This window comes from Tyto alba, unplaced genomic scaffold, assembly GCF_018691265.1.
Source record: "Tyto alba isolate M040663 unplaced genomic scaffold, T.alba_DEE_v4.0 Super-Scaffold_40, whole genome shotgun sequence".
NCBI lineage: Eukaryota > Metazoa > Chordata > Aves > Strigiformes > Tytonidae > Tyto > Tyto alba.
In genome coordinates this window covers 33327326-33340440 of record NW_024881316.1, presented here as the reverse complement: position 1 = coordinate 33340440, position 13115 = coordinate 33327326, and the positions used below count along the sequence as shown (strand labels likewise).

The following is a 13115-nucleotide window of genomic DNA, read 5'->3' as shown; positions in this document are numbered from 1 at the left end:
CCAACACACAAGCAGTATGATTTATCACAGTGAACAGAGCTGGCTCAAAAATATTCATGAGTCGGTGAACATTTAGAGCTCAATCTAAAAATGTTGCATGCGAGAAAAAAAGGAGAGCATTTAATAGAAGCTTCAGGCTTTAATCTCTCTCGGCTTTACAGACATGCTAGCATATGGATTCACATGTGTCTGCCATGTGGTAGAGTTTGTACTTCTCAGAATCCAAAGCAAATAACATTTTAAGCTTTCTTTTTTAGGGGAAGAAAGGGACAAAACACTCACATACTAATAGCGCATACAACTGAAGGGGGAAAAGCTCGAGTTCAGCCTATTTGATTCATGTAAATGGAGAGTGATATCAAAAGCTCCAATCTGGGATATTTAAATGGACTCCCATGTACTGGTGAGGCCAGATAACACTTGCATATGAAGCCTCCGGGGCAGGAGATTTGGAAAGGAAAGGTGAGAGTTGAAAGGCAGTGGGCTGCTCTACCGACAAGGAGAAGGCAGGTGCCTGGAAGGGCCCATCACTCCGAAGGGGAGCTGGGCATGGGAAGGCATGCTGCACCAGCTGGAGAGGACTGCCGCAGCCCTGTGCAGAGTCATCCCAAGCATCCTCTCTGAGACCAAGCAGGGCTGAGCTCCATTAACTAAGGGCAGAGCGTAATTGGCAAATCCCAGTCTGATACATATATAAATAGAGCAGTCAGAGCAGGTGGACTCTTGCTTTCAGGCGGGATGGGCCTGATGTGTCTGTCTGTAGCACTGGTTGTCCTTCATTAAGAACTTATCTAGATCTATTTTTTTTTTTGCAATGCTTTATTATTTAAATGTTACTTGTGTATATCAGAAGAAGAAAACAAAAAATCATATACACTTCAGTGTGTTCTTACAACACATCAGACATAGAAAATGCACCTCATTTGATTACTGTCCACTATTCAAAAAATCCCAGACAGTATATTTGTTCCAAAACAAATTACCCTTGGGGATTTTTTTAGATTATAATATCCAGGGTGTTCCTATATATATAGCAGAAGGGTTATTAAAAATAAATCAGATTCTTAATAATGGAATCATTCCCTTGAGTACAGGAGCTGAGTGGCATTTGCCAGTTGAAGGACAAAACTTTCTGTTGAAGCAAAGATTCAGAAACTTCTAAACAAACACAATGAGACCCTTTACTCATCCTCCCTCACTGGAGGCAAATGCTAGTTAGCTGCTGGGAGGTAGATGGGAGGTGTATTTAAACCCACAATAACTGTGAGTGCGATGGTTTGATAGGTGACAACCCCACCAGACCACTCCAATTGCATGACAGCTGCCTGAAGTCAGCCGCACGCTTGTAGGTATAGATAGATAGATGCATTCTCCCGGCGGGACCCTGCAGACAGCCGCATTCTTCCAAGTCTTGTGCTATAGTCAGCTCACTTTCAGCAGCTTATATTGTAATCAACTACATTCTTATATTAATATGTTATAGCCCTTCCTCCTCAGGGCTGTACGTTGCCCTGCCAAAGTCACTTGCTGTAGTCAATCAGACAGACATGGCCTGATAGGTGTGTGGAGGAGACAGGCGTTTTTACTGGGAGAGGAGCACATATGCTATGGACTGCTGTAGTGTTGTAACCCCATGTTATTACCAGACCTCCGTCCTTTAAATTATAATAAGGAGTCAGATGGCATAACCATATGCTAGCTTCTATACGTTTTCACTGAAGTCACTTTACTATCAAGGACTATGCTGCCAGTTCCCAGGGGACTCTTCTCCATCTGATAAGCTGGAGTGTCACTCTTGATTTGTTGTTTGTCCCTAGGGTATAGTTCCCTTATTCACTCATATTGGTGACTCTGTCGATGTTGCCTAATGAGCAGCTGAGACCTCTTAAAGTTTCTCAGGACCTTTACATTAACTTTCTTCCCCTCTATCCTGCACCCCGTTCCCCAAATCTTATTTTAATTATAGGAACTGTCACTGAAAGAAAGAAAAAAAGGATAATTGTCTTTTCTAGGTATAACCAAGTAAAAGGCCAGAATGGGGAAGAGCTACAAAATTCTCTGGTCTCCAGATTTTAATGAGCCTATTAGCATGTGGAAATGCCTACCTCTCAGTCTGCAGAGTACTGACAGGCAGGTATCATTCACCAAGTTGTCTTGCTTTATATGGCAAGGCATTGCCTATAAAAAGCTAAGAGTTTTGGAATAAAGCAGTTCCTTTTTTTCCCTCATGTGTTTATAAATTAGTGGTACATTGTCTTTCAGACTGGAAGAGCTTTATACAGGCTTATATCTTCCTGCATAACACCTCACCTGCTCTAGAAGAACACACAAAAGAAAAACGTCTACCAGGGACAGCAATTATAATCTCAAGATACATCAGATATTGTCTGGGATGCTGCTGCCTTTACACTGCTCTGATATAAGGGCAATAGGAATATGAGAAAATTGCTGGAAACCACATTGGTTCATTTGTCTGTTTCTAATTGACCTCCCACCGATACAGTCGGCTATTACTGTTTTGTCAACCATCACTATTTTCATTCATGTTGCACTTAGGTCATCACATACTTCCTTTGAGATGTCAATAGTAGTAAGTTGCAGGACCTCAGCTGTTCCCTTCTGGAGACAATGCTGTGAACACCAACAAACTCATTTTGTTTACCTTTTTTTAAAGACAAGAACCTAGTGTATATTTTGTTACTTGTTTAGCACCAGATATATTTTTCATACCATATAAATTATCATGTATATCAATTACCATATATAATGTCATTAGTAACATAATTACCATACATAACAATTACTGCAACTAAAAAGTGATGGTTCTTTGAATCAGTAATACACCTTTGGACCATCATTTGGTGTCACCTCTGAGTGATTCAAGCTGTCACCTTTAGGACACTATGCCAGAGAAGCTGTCCTGTCTATATGGTAACAAGAGAAGGCCATCATCAAGTGCAATCATTAAAGACTCCAAAGGCATGTCTTATAGGAGTAGAGATGAAGTGCCTGCATACTGTTCAAATTCTTGTGCAAGTAATTGTATTCTGCTTCCCCAAACTCTTTCTGTAGCTTTGATAACAACTTTTATTGTATGAACTTTCTGAAGCTGTTGGTTAAGAACTGTTAAACAGTAGATGCACGTAAATCAAGCAGAGCTTTATGTAGTACATCACTTTTCAGACAACCTGGAGGTCCACTGGAGTTGAAAGGTGCTATCTAATTGTAAACTCCCTGTCAAAACCAAAGTAATTTAGTCCAAGTGTCCCCTTATCTACACAGTGTAGCTTCATTGAATTTACTGTAGCTGCATGTTGTGCAAATTGGAGTAGAATTTAGTTCATTAATTCTAATTATGTTCTGGCTGGACAAACAGATGATGCGCCCAGACAGAATTGTCATTGCATATAAAAGAAGTGCTTTACATATTTTCAAAGTATCATTAAGACACTTATTTGGGCTGCAGTCTAGGAGCATCTCAGAACACAACCCCAATGACATTGCAGCTGTTGTGCTTGGGCATTAAAAAGGCAGTCTTTCCTTTCATTGTAATCATTTAAAATTACCAGTCATGTGCAGACTCTAAGAGCCTGACCCTCAGCCCATGTGAGAGATATGGGAGTCAGGGCATGTGTTTCCATTGAAGTGTGCATGCTTTGAATCGCTCTGTGGATCCTGGCCACTGACACCAGGTAGTGAACTGTTTATTGAAATAATACAAAACAGTTAATATCGGAGGACTGTGTTTATGACAGCAAGCACAGCATAGGTGGGAAAAGGGGATTTTTGAGCACTTCTGTTAGTGTAATGTTGGAATTCCTTCTCTCAAGTGAAATGAAGCAGCTCGTTGGTGCTGTTAGCAGTAGGACAACCACCCCCACAGTCTTCTACTCTACAACAGCCCTTTCAATCTGCAGGAATAACATGATGGTTAATCTGTGATTCATTACAATGTGTGAGTGTGCTTGTGTTGGAGGGGTAACATCTTTCTTCCTGCAAAAACAGCAATGCTGTATGAGTGTAATCTTATCTCACGTTATGCTCCAAGCAGCATTCCCTTTCACCACGTGCTGTATCTGTTGTTAAGCGTTGGATCCTTCCACAACTTTGCCAGCCCTATTTTTGTCTTAGAGGGGGGTCCCGTTCTGATATTGCTCCAAATCAGTGTTGCACAACTGTTGAACATGGCCGAGAGCTGTGCTTTTCCTGGCAGTATAGCCCTGGTTGCCATAAAGCCCCAGGAAAGGCACTTCACACTCTATCTTCATGTGTGGGCTTCTGCTTAAAGGATGTAGCACAGTGCACAGAGATAGCTAAATCATCAAAGTGTTGCTTGGGTTTTATTTTAGCTCACAATGATTTCACTAGATTTTGTCACATGGACCTATGTAATTAATTATATTATTTATAATTTATATCCTTATAAAATATAAATATATCTTATATAAATATATACATATATTAGTATTTTATGTGGAAAAGCATAGTAGAGGAAGGCAATTCGCACAATCAGGATGTTAGTCCATGCAGCACCTCACATCAGATGGCATAACTGTAACAACAGCTTGGTTATAATAGACAGTAAATCCTCAGGTTTATGCAGTAGGAGCAGTTACTGTCTCATGTACCACATTGCCACCTGTCACAGGATCACAGGAAAGTTCAGTTTTGAAATTACCTTAGGAAGTCATTTAGTCCAACCTCTGCTTTGCAATTTTCTTTGCCACTTACTACATAGAAAGCACATTCACAACAGCTGAGTAGGTCTGAAGTAGTTTCAGCATCTGTTTGCAGTGGTGAGGTTTTGTCTCCCACAGCGATGCTTGGCAATAGGTTAGCGGGCAGTCGGTTAGTTCTCCTGCAGGAATTAGTGGTCTTTAAAAGAACCACAGCACACACACATCTCTGCAAATGGCTGAACATCCAGAGAACAGTCTGGATATAAACATATGCACAGAAGCCTACCAGTAATATGGAAAAGGAGTCTGGAATTATTCTAGGACAAGTTCTTCACAAAGATCAGTGATATTTTAGGAAGTGAACGACAATGCCTACAAAATCATTCCCTTTACTAACCTGCTTTCATGCAGCTGGATTTTCTTCCAAGATACACATCTGTCTGAATGAATTATTTCAGTTCCGTCTCAAATATTTGCTGTGTTCAATAAGGGTGAGAAAGTACCTTTAACTGTGGGAACAGAAATGTAAGCATTATGAAGAAAAAATTGTAGTGAATGTTATTGTAAGAAAAACTGATCTTTCAATTTTTTCGTTTGTCATAGATATAAGGTTTATTAAGCATCACAGAAAAATGCTTTAAATCCACAGATATTTTATATTGCAGTATGAACACAATGCTGTGATCATTGGTTCAAAGAATTTCCATTCATGTCCACTACATGCACAGAATTTTTTTTCTTTCTTCTTCATCAGTTTTCAATTGAGGTAACACCTGTAGGACCCTCTTAGATCACCCAAGAGCACTGGAAAACAGGTCAATCCTGGGCATAGAGGTCTACAACAAGGCCGGTTTAGTTATTTTCCTGCCACAGCTGGTGAGGGAACTAGGGACTAGGGAAGGGGCCTCACTGGACCTGTTGTTTGCAAAAGGAGAAGGACTTGTGGGTGATGTGTAGGTTGGATGCCATCTTGGGCACAGTTTTCAATTCTCAGAAAAGTAAGGAGAAGGGTCAGCAGAACTGCTATCTTGGACTCCTGAAGAGCAGACTTCAGCCTATTTAGGAGCCTGATTGACAGAGTCCCTTGAGAGGCAGTCCTGAAGGGCAAAGGAGTACAGTAAGGCTGGATATTCTTCAAGAAGGAAATCTTAAAGGCACAGGAGCAGGCTGTCCCTGTGTGCCAAAAGACAAGCTGTTAGGGAAGAATACCAGCCTGGCTGAACAGAGAGTTTTGACCGAAACTCAGGAAAAAAAAAAAGAGTTTATGATATTTGGAATAAGGGGCAGGCAACTCAGGAGGACTACAAGGATGTTGTGACGTTATTCAGGGAGAAAATTAGAAGGGCCAAAGTCTAACTAGAACTTAATCTGGCTACTGCTGTAAAAGACAACTAAAAATGTTTCTGTAAGTACATTAACAACAAAAGGAGGGCTAAGGACAATCTGCATCTTTTACTGGATGTGGGGGGAAACATAGTGACAAAGGATGAGGAAAAAGCTGAGGTACTTAATGTCTTCTTTGCCTCAGTCTTTAATGGTAAGACCAGTTATTCTCTGGGTACACAGTCCCCTGAGCTGGAAGACAGGGAAGAGCAGCAGAATGAAGCCTCCATAATCCAGGAAGAAATGGTTGGTGACTTGCTACACCAATTAGACATACATAAGTCTATGGGGATGGATGAGATCCACCCAAGGGTACTGAGGGAGCCGGTGGAAGTGTTCACCAAACCACTTTCAATCATTTATCAGCAGGCCTGGCTAACTGGGGAGGTCCCAGTTGACAGAAGGTTTACAAATGTGACACCCATCTACAAGAAGGGCTGGAAGGAGGATATGGGGAACTACAGGCCTGCCAACCTCAGTGCCGGGGAAGGTTATGAAACAGACCGCCTTGAGTACCATCATATGGCACGTACTGGACAACTGGGTGATCGGGCCCAGTCAGTACAGGTTTATGAAAGGCAGGTGCTGGTTCACTAACCTGAATCTCCTTCTATGAAAAGGTGACCTGCTTAATGGATCAGTGAAAGGCTGTGCATGTTGTTTACTTGGACTTCAGTAAAGCATTTGACACCGTTTCTCACAGCGTTCTCCTGGAGAAACTGGCTGCTCATGGCTTGGACAGGCATACTCTTCACTGGGTAAAAAACTGGCTGGATGGCCAGGCTCAAAGAGTTGTGGTGAATGGAGTTAAATCCAGTTGGCATCCAGACACAAGTGGTGTTCCCCAGGGACCAGTACTGGGGACAGTTCTGTTTAATATCTTTATCAACAGTCTGGATGAGGGGATCGAATGCACCCTCAGTAAGTTTGCAGACAACACCAAATTGGGTGGGAATGTTGATCTGTTTGAGGGTAGGAAGGTTCTATGGAGGGATCTGGACAGGCTGGATCGATGGGCAGAGGTCAATTGTATGAGGTTCAACAGGGCTGAGTGATGGGCCCTGAACTTGGGTCATGACAAGACCATGCAATGCCACAGGTGTGTGGAAGAGTGACTGGAAAGCTGCCTGTCAGAAAAGGACCTGGGGGTATTGGTCAACAGCCAGATGAGTGTGCCCAGGTGGTCAAGAAGGCCAATAGCCTCCTGGCTTCTGTCAGAAACAGTGTGGCCAGCAGGACTAGGGAAGTGATTATCGCCCTGCACTCGGCACAGATGAAGCCACACCTCAAATACTGTGTTCAGTTTTGGGCCCCGCATGGCAAGAAAGGTGCTGGAGCATGTCCAGAGAAGGGCAACAAAGCTGATGAAAGGTCTAGAGCACAAGTTTTATAAGGAGCGGCTGAGGGAACTGGCGTTTAACCTGGATAAAAGAAGGCTGAGGGGAGACCTTATCGCTCTCTACAAGGACGTTGTAGCAAGGTGGGTGTCAGTCTCTTTTCCCAATTACCAAGTGATAGGATGAGAGGAAATGGCCTCAAGTTGTGCCAGGGTAGGTTTAGATTGGATATTAGGAAAAATGTCTTCTCTGAAAGGGTTATCAAGCACTGGAACAGACTGCTCAGAGAAGTGGTTGAGTCACCATCTCCAGAGGTATTTAAAAGACATGTAGATGTGGTGCTTGGGGACATGGTTTAGTGGGACTTGGCAGTGTTAGGTTTACAGTTGGACTCGATGATCTCAAAGGCACTTTCCAACCTAAATGTTTCTATGGTTCTATGAATTCTGTATTTTTGACTTCTACTGGCAGAGTGATCCAGTGAAAAGGTGACTAATTGAGGGATCTAACCTCACCTCTGCTGAGGAGCTTATGTATGGACTTTGCTTCTTTGATGCTCAGTTTTCTCTCTTTCAGATAGACTGCATGCAAATCTGCAGATAAATGTTATCCAAGAGTAAAATCTTATCTTGATCATTAAAAATCCTTGCAACATTAAGTAAGAAACGATGCAAGCTTTTAATTATGAGTGGAAACACTTAAAATTTAGTATGTTTGAATCTGATAGCATTCAGCTTGAATCAGATCTTCAGTACTGAGGATACAGGATATAGGGCTTAACTGCTAGAGAAGAATATGTTTCTCAGAGAGTGACCAGCATGGGCATACACAACATATCTAATGGTAATGGTTTCTGAGCTCTGTTATGCCTCACCTTTAAAAGTAATAATTTGTTCCAGACAAACAACCACTCTTTCTCTCTTTGTTTTTCTTCCTACAGATAATAGTATCATGTTCTGCACACAGTTGGAAACTGAAGGGTACTGAGGAGAGGTATTGTTTTATAGCCACACTGTACTTGAAGGAATTGCCCTTGTTTCAGTTTCAAGGATTCTACTGTTCTGTACAAATTTCATCTCTCACTGTATCATTTAAAGTGATCTTAATTAAATAAATATGAGCCTGAGATAATCAATAGAGGTTTTTATATCAAAGGAAAGAATCCTATAGCAACGTATTTATTAAATGAATAACGCTTTCGTTTTTAGACTTTTGTCCTTTTAGACTTTTGTCACTGGAAAATGTCATTGGAAGCAAGCTGAAATATATAGAATCATAGACTCATAGAATATCTTGAGTTGGAAGGGACCCATAAGGATCATTGAGTCCAACTCCCTGAAGCAAAGATCTGTATAATTAATTCTCTGGGCTGCATGCAGGTATGATGGCGTTGGTGCCACATGTCTATGCGATGAGGAGGTTGAACTGCACTAACTGTTGTTAATGGCAAAAAAAGTTGCTAGACACAGGGTCTCTCCCTCTGGGAAATCTTCCCATGGTTCTCCTCCGCTACAACAAAGGTAACCACTGCTGCTTCCAGGGAGCTACTTAACATTTGGCTGCATAGGCATGGTACTGGTCTTTCTGGAGACAACAAAAAGCTTTCTTCTGTAACTAAAAATGATTTCCATGTGCAAGTAATATCTGATCAAGGACATATGTCTGCAGAGGCCTGTTGTTTTTTGTCTGGTATGCCTGCTTACTGATTTAAAGTCAAATTCTGCAACCTTATATCAACACAAGCCCATTGTCTCCAGAGATTGAGAACAGAGTTTGGCTCTGGCACCAGAGAGGTCTACCACAAACCATGTAATTCCAGTGTATGTATGATGTGCGACTTGTAACCTTGTTCTCTGCAGAGTAAGTGGTTTGTACATCTCTTATGGAAGCACGGTAAAGAATTCCAGCACTGCAGCTGAAATTCATTCTATTTTAAATTGCCTCCTGCATTTACAAACAACTGAATTTCCCTTGCCCACTTCTGTATAAACAATGATTGTGGTATAAATAACCTTGAATACTTTGTAGACTGAATCTGTGGTGGGATGAGTGAAAGGTCAGAATGAGGCTGCAAGAAAGCACTATCCAAATAGGATAAAGAACATCTAACACAAAAGCTGTATGGTTTAAAAAAAAAAAAAAAAAAAAAAATCCCATTCTGCATTGGTATAAACTATTACTCCTTAAAGAAGAGAGTGATATGTGAATTCCAAACCTGGGCTATAGATTGAGAGGCTTCCCAGTTAGGAACTATTTTTTGAAATGTCAGTCTGTGATGCTTTTTTTCAATCAAAGTGGTTTTAAAGAGTTTGAAACACAAATTCTAAGTAGCATTTTCTCATGTATTCTAAATGTGTGCTGTTTATTAGGAATGGCATCAGATTTTGGCAATTCAATCATTTTGTGTGTGGAGCTTGAAAGATTAGCAACACTCTCTCTTCAGTGCAATCACTGGGGTGTAGGGATTTCCTAAAATTGCTAGTAGAATATCATCCTGGAAGTAATTTATCTTTTTTCTAAAGGGGCAGGGACACAAGAGAAGGGAAAAAGGTATAAGATTTGTGCAACATCCACACACAGTGCAGAAATTTTTTGGCACTTCAGTTCCACTGCCAGTTTCATATTTTCTTAAGGCAAAATTATCGTTGTATTTGAAAAAAAACCAGCTGATTTGTAATAATAATAACTGTAATATTACCAACTGTGCTTTTAAAGTAAAATTTAAAATTATCTCTTATGTTTTTTTCCTTCAGTTGAGGTAATAGTAAAGAAAGAGGGAGGATATTATTTTTACATTACAGTTAATTTAAAGCTGAGAAGCCTCATTAGGAGAAGTTTAGTTCTGTCTGCAGTAGAAAGTGCTATACGTGCTGTGCACAAAAGTGTGAGACACAGCTTATTATACAAAGACAAGACTCAGAAGCAAATCAGAAATGGATATGAAAACTGGCTTTACTGTGTCCTTTGTAATGCCTGCCGTTTAATTATAGACCTTTTCTTCAAAAATAGGACACAAACTGAATAATATCTGCAAAACATGTCAACAATTTCATGAAGTTTTGTGTGTTTTATGCATGCATTTTGTGGAATCTAGAAGAATCAGACTAATACTACCTCTCCTTATAGCTTAGCTTAAATCTTGGCTGGGGAATGCCTTGAATCACCTTTTATTTCTCCGTGTAACCTACTTACCCATTCCTTTCCCCCTTGCACTGTTAGGGTGCATTGTAGCCTTGCCTGCATTTGAAAAAATTAAGCTCTTTGAGCTAAAGAGGCTTCAGCACTTCTCAGGTGCTCCACTTTTCGTGTAACCAGACTGGGGATGCCTCCTGTGGCATGTGCAGCTCAGGAGCAGAGGCCAGGGGAACAGCTGTCCCCTCATGAATCATTCATAGGGGTGAGCTGTGATGATGAATGATCAGCTGCAAACAATGCATAACATTAAGAGAAAATAAACGCATTTCACTCTAATTTCATTTTTTTCCCCCAGAGGTGGGTCAGAGCCCCAGGTGTCTCCATAGCAGGATAACTTCAGCAATGAAGAAACCTTGAAGTCCTGGCCACTGCTTTGCGATGACCCCACAGGTCTTCTTAAGATCTTTCCCAACAGGAGGAGGTGAAACATCATTGATGATAGGGTAAGACATTAGGTGAGGTTTAGGAAACAGAAACATTATTCATGCTTTTAACTTTTGCTGTATTCCCAGATTTTGGAAAATTCATGAAAAATTAAATGGGTGACTATTTTCTGGCTGACTGGGGAATGCCAAGTCACATGTTGTTGTTTCTGCTCTTTGACTGGCTGCCTTCTATAGCTAATCAACACAATGTCATTTGGAAATTCACATCTGGGAACTCTTTGAGCTAAATATGCACTTTTCATAAGCTCTGGCAAATGTAAAGCTCTAAATGCTTGAATATTCAAGGAAAATAAACACACATGCTAAGAACGTGACAAAATGGAAATCTGTGTCATGTTTGAAAGAACACTCTAGGATATCCTCTGCTCTCTGCTCCCCGCTCTTCACTCGGCTGTGCTCAGTACCAGGAGTAGATGGCAGAAACGTGTATCCCTTACGTAAGATGCCCCTCAACTTTTGGCATCAGTTCAGAATGTAGTGAACTGGATCATGCCAGTTTAAATATATCTGGTCATTTTCCAGTACACTGCTCAGCTGTCTACCTTTCAGAGCCCTAGCTGGCATCTCAGTAAGCTCAATCTGCATTTCTGTGTTTGCTAATGCTACTGGGTTCTCTAGTAAGAAACTGGATATTATTGCATTGAGAGCGCAGGACTGGGAACTGCAAGATCCAGAGTAATTTTTGGTGGCTACTATGATTTTCTGCAGACTTCTGGAGACATTTTTCTGGCTTTTAGTGTTTAGTGTAGATTCACGGATCCCAGTCACATGAAGCATACCGTTAATTTTGAGCATGTAAGTAGTCACATGGCATTTAGAGCAGTGGGGCTTTGATCTCTTTAGAGTTCAGCTTGCTGCATGTATTTCACAGTATCTTAGGATACTGAAGCACAACAGAGTTTGGAGACTATCAGGAGTCATGCCATCATGAGTCAAAATTACATGCCTCAAATTTCTAAAACAAATCTGCAGACTTTGATATTGTTTGCTATTATTTGCACCAGAAACAAAAGGGTCCTTCTGAGTGAAAGAAACATTCTCAGGATCTGCTGCTGACTACATCAGACTAATATGTTTCTCTGCCCAGTGGACTCCATGAAAGCGTCATGACTCTGCTTATATCCATTTCTTCTCCTATTACTATATTATAGTGCAACTGTATGGAGATATGCACAAAGGCTGTGACAGGAGTGGTGTTCAGTGATGCAACTTAGTTATAGACAGGCATAAAGGTCACTGCCTGCAAAATTTCTCTATCCTGCGGAGAATAGCTCAAATTCCAACTTGCTCTGAGCAACTCCGATTTTGATCTTCCACTGTCCTTGAAAGAGTAATAAATAAAGTTCTTCAATAAAACCCATAAAGTACAAGAACAAACGTGCTATCGGTGGAAATGGTTAAGGCCAAATTCCTTGCTATGGCTGAACTGAAGTGCCTGTCATGCCTTGACTCTGTGGCAGAACACATCCTGAAATTAAGCTGAATAACTTAATTTCTAGCTATGGATTATATGGATCCTCCTTGTATACTCCAAAAAGACCAAAGCAGAAGGGAGGGAGAAAAGATGAAAAAGAGCAGTGCCAGTTATTTGGGGAAGTAATTGTTTGTCCCCATTTAGGAAGAAAGGGACACCATTTGGCAGCATGGGGTGCCACGGTGTTGGTTCCAGCTAACGATCATTGTGTGAATTGAGCTGTAAGGAGAGCTGCCCATTGACCAGCATTGATTGCTGTCGTAGACAGGTGCTAATGTTCAGAGGGCAGATCACAGCTGCTTGCACAGGGTTCCCATTATCCTTTGCTGGGTATTGATTCTCCCTGTGGGATGTTTCCTTCCTAGCTGTGTTAATTTTCAGAACACATATTTGCATTGGTCTGTGCTGAGAGGGATAGGCAGAGGTGCCTTGGATACGTTTAATGGCCTTACCCCCTTCCCTTTCACACACCTCTCCCTCCAATCCCTCGAGTCTTTAGAGACCATGCCTGTTGGGATCCAAGTTTCCTCTAATTATGGTGCACATTAAAGGACAGACTCTATGAAGAATATCATTACTACTCTTGTAATTGCTTCAGGTG

At 41.2% G+C, this 13115-nt stretch overlaps 1 long non-coding RNA gene across 1 annotated transcript in view; it reads left to right on the top strand.

Annotated features, from left to right (window-relative positions):
- LOC116965668 overlaps positions 1-11026 on the top strand; it is a 40606-nt gene extending 29580 nt beyond the window's left edge. The window contains exons 2-4 of the long non-coding RNA XR_006166479.1: positions 8340-8392; positions 10229-10233; positions 10890-11026. This is a non-coding gene — a long non-coding RNA (uncharacterized LOC116965668). The remainder of the gene's footprint in view (positions 1-8339; positions 8393-10228; positions 10234-10889) is intronic.
- Positions 11027-13115: the final 2089 nt, after the last annotated feature.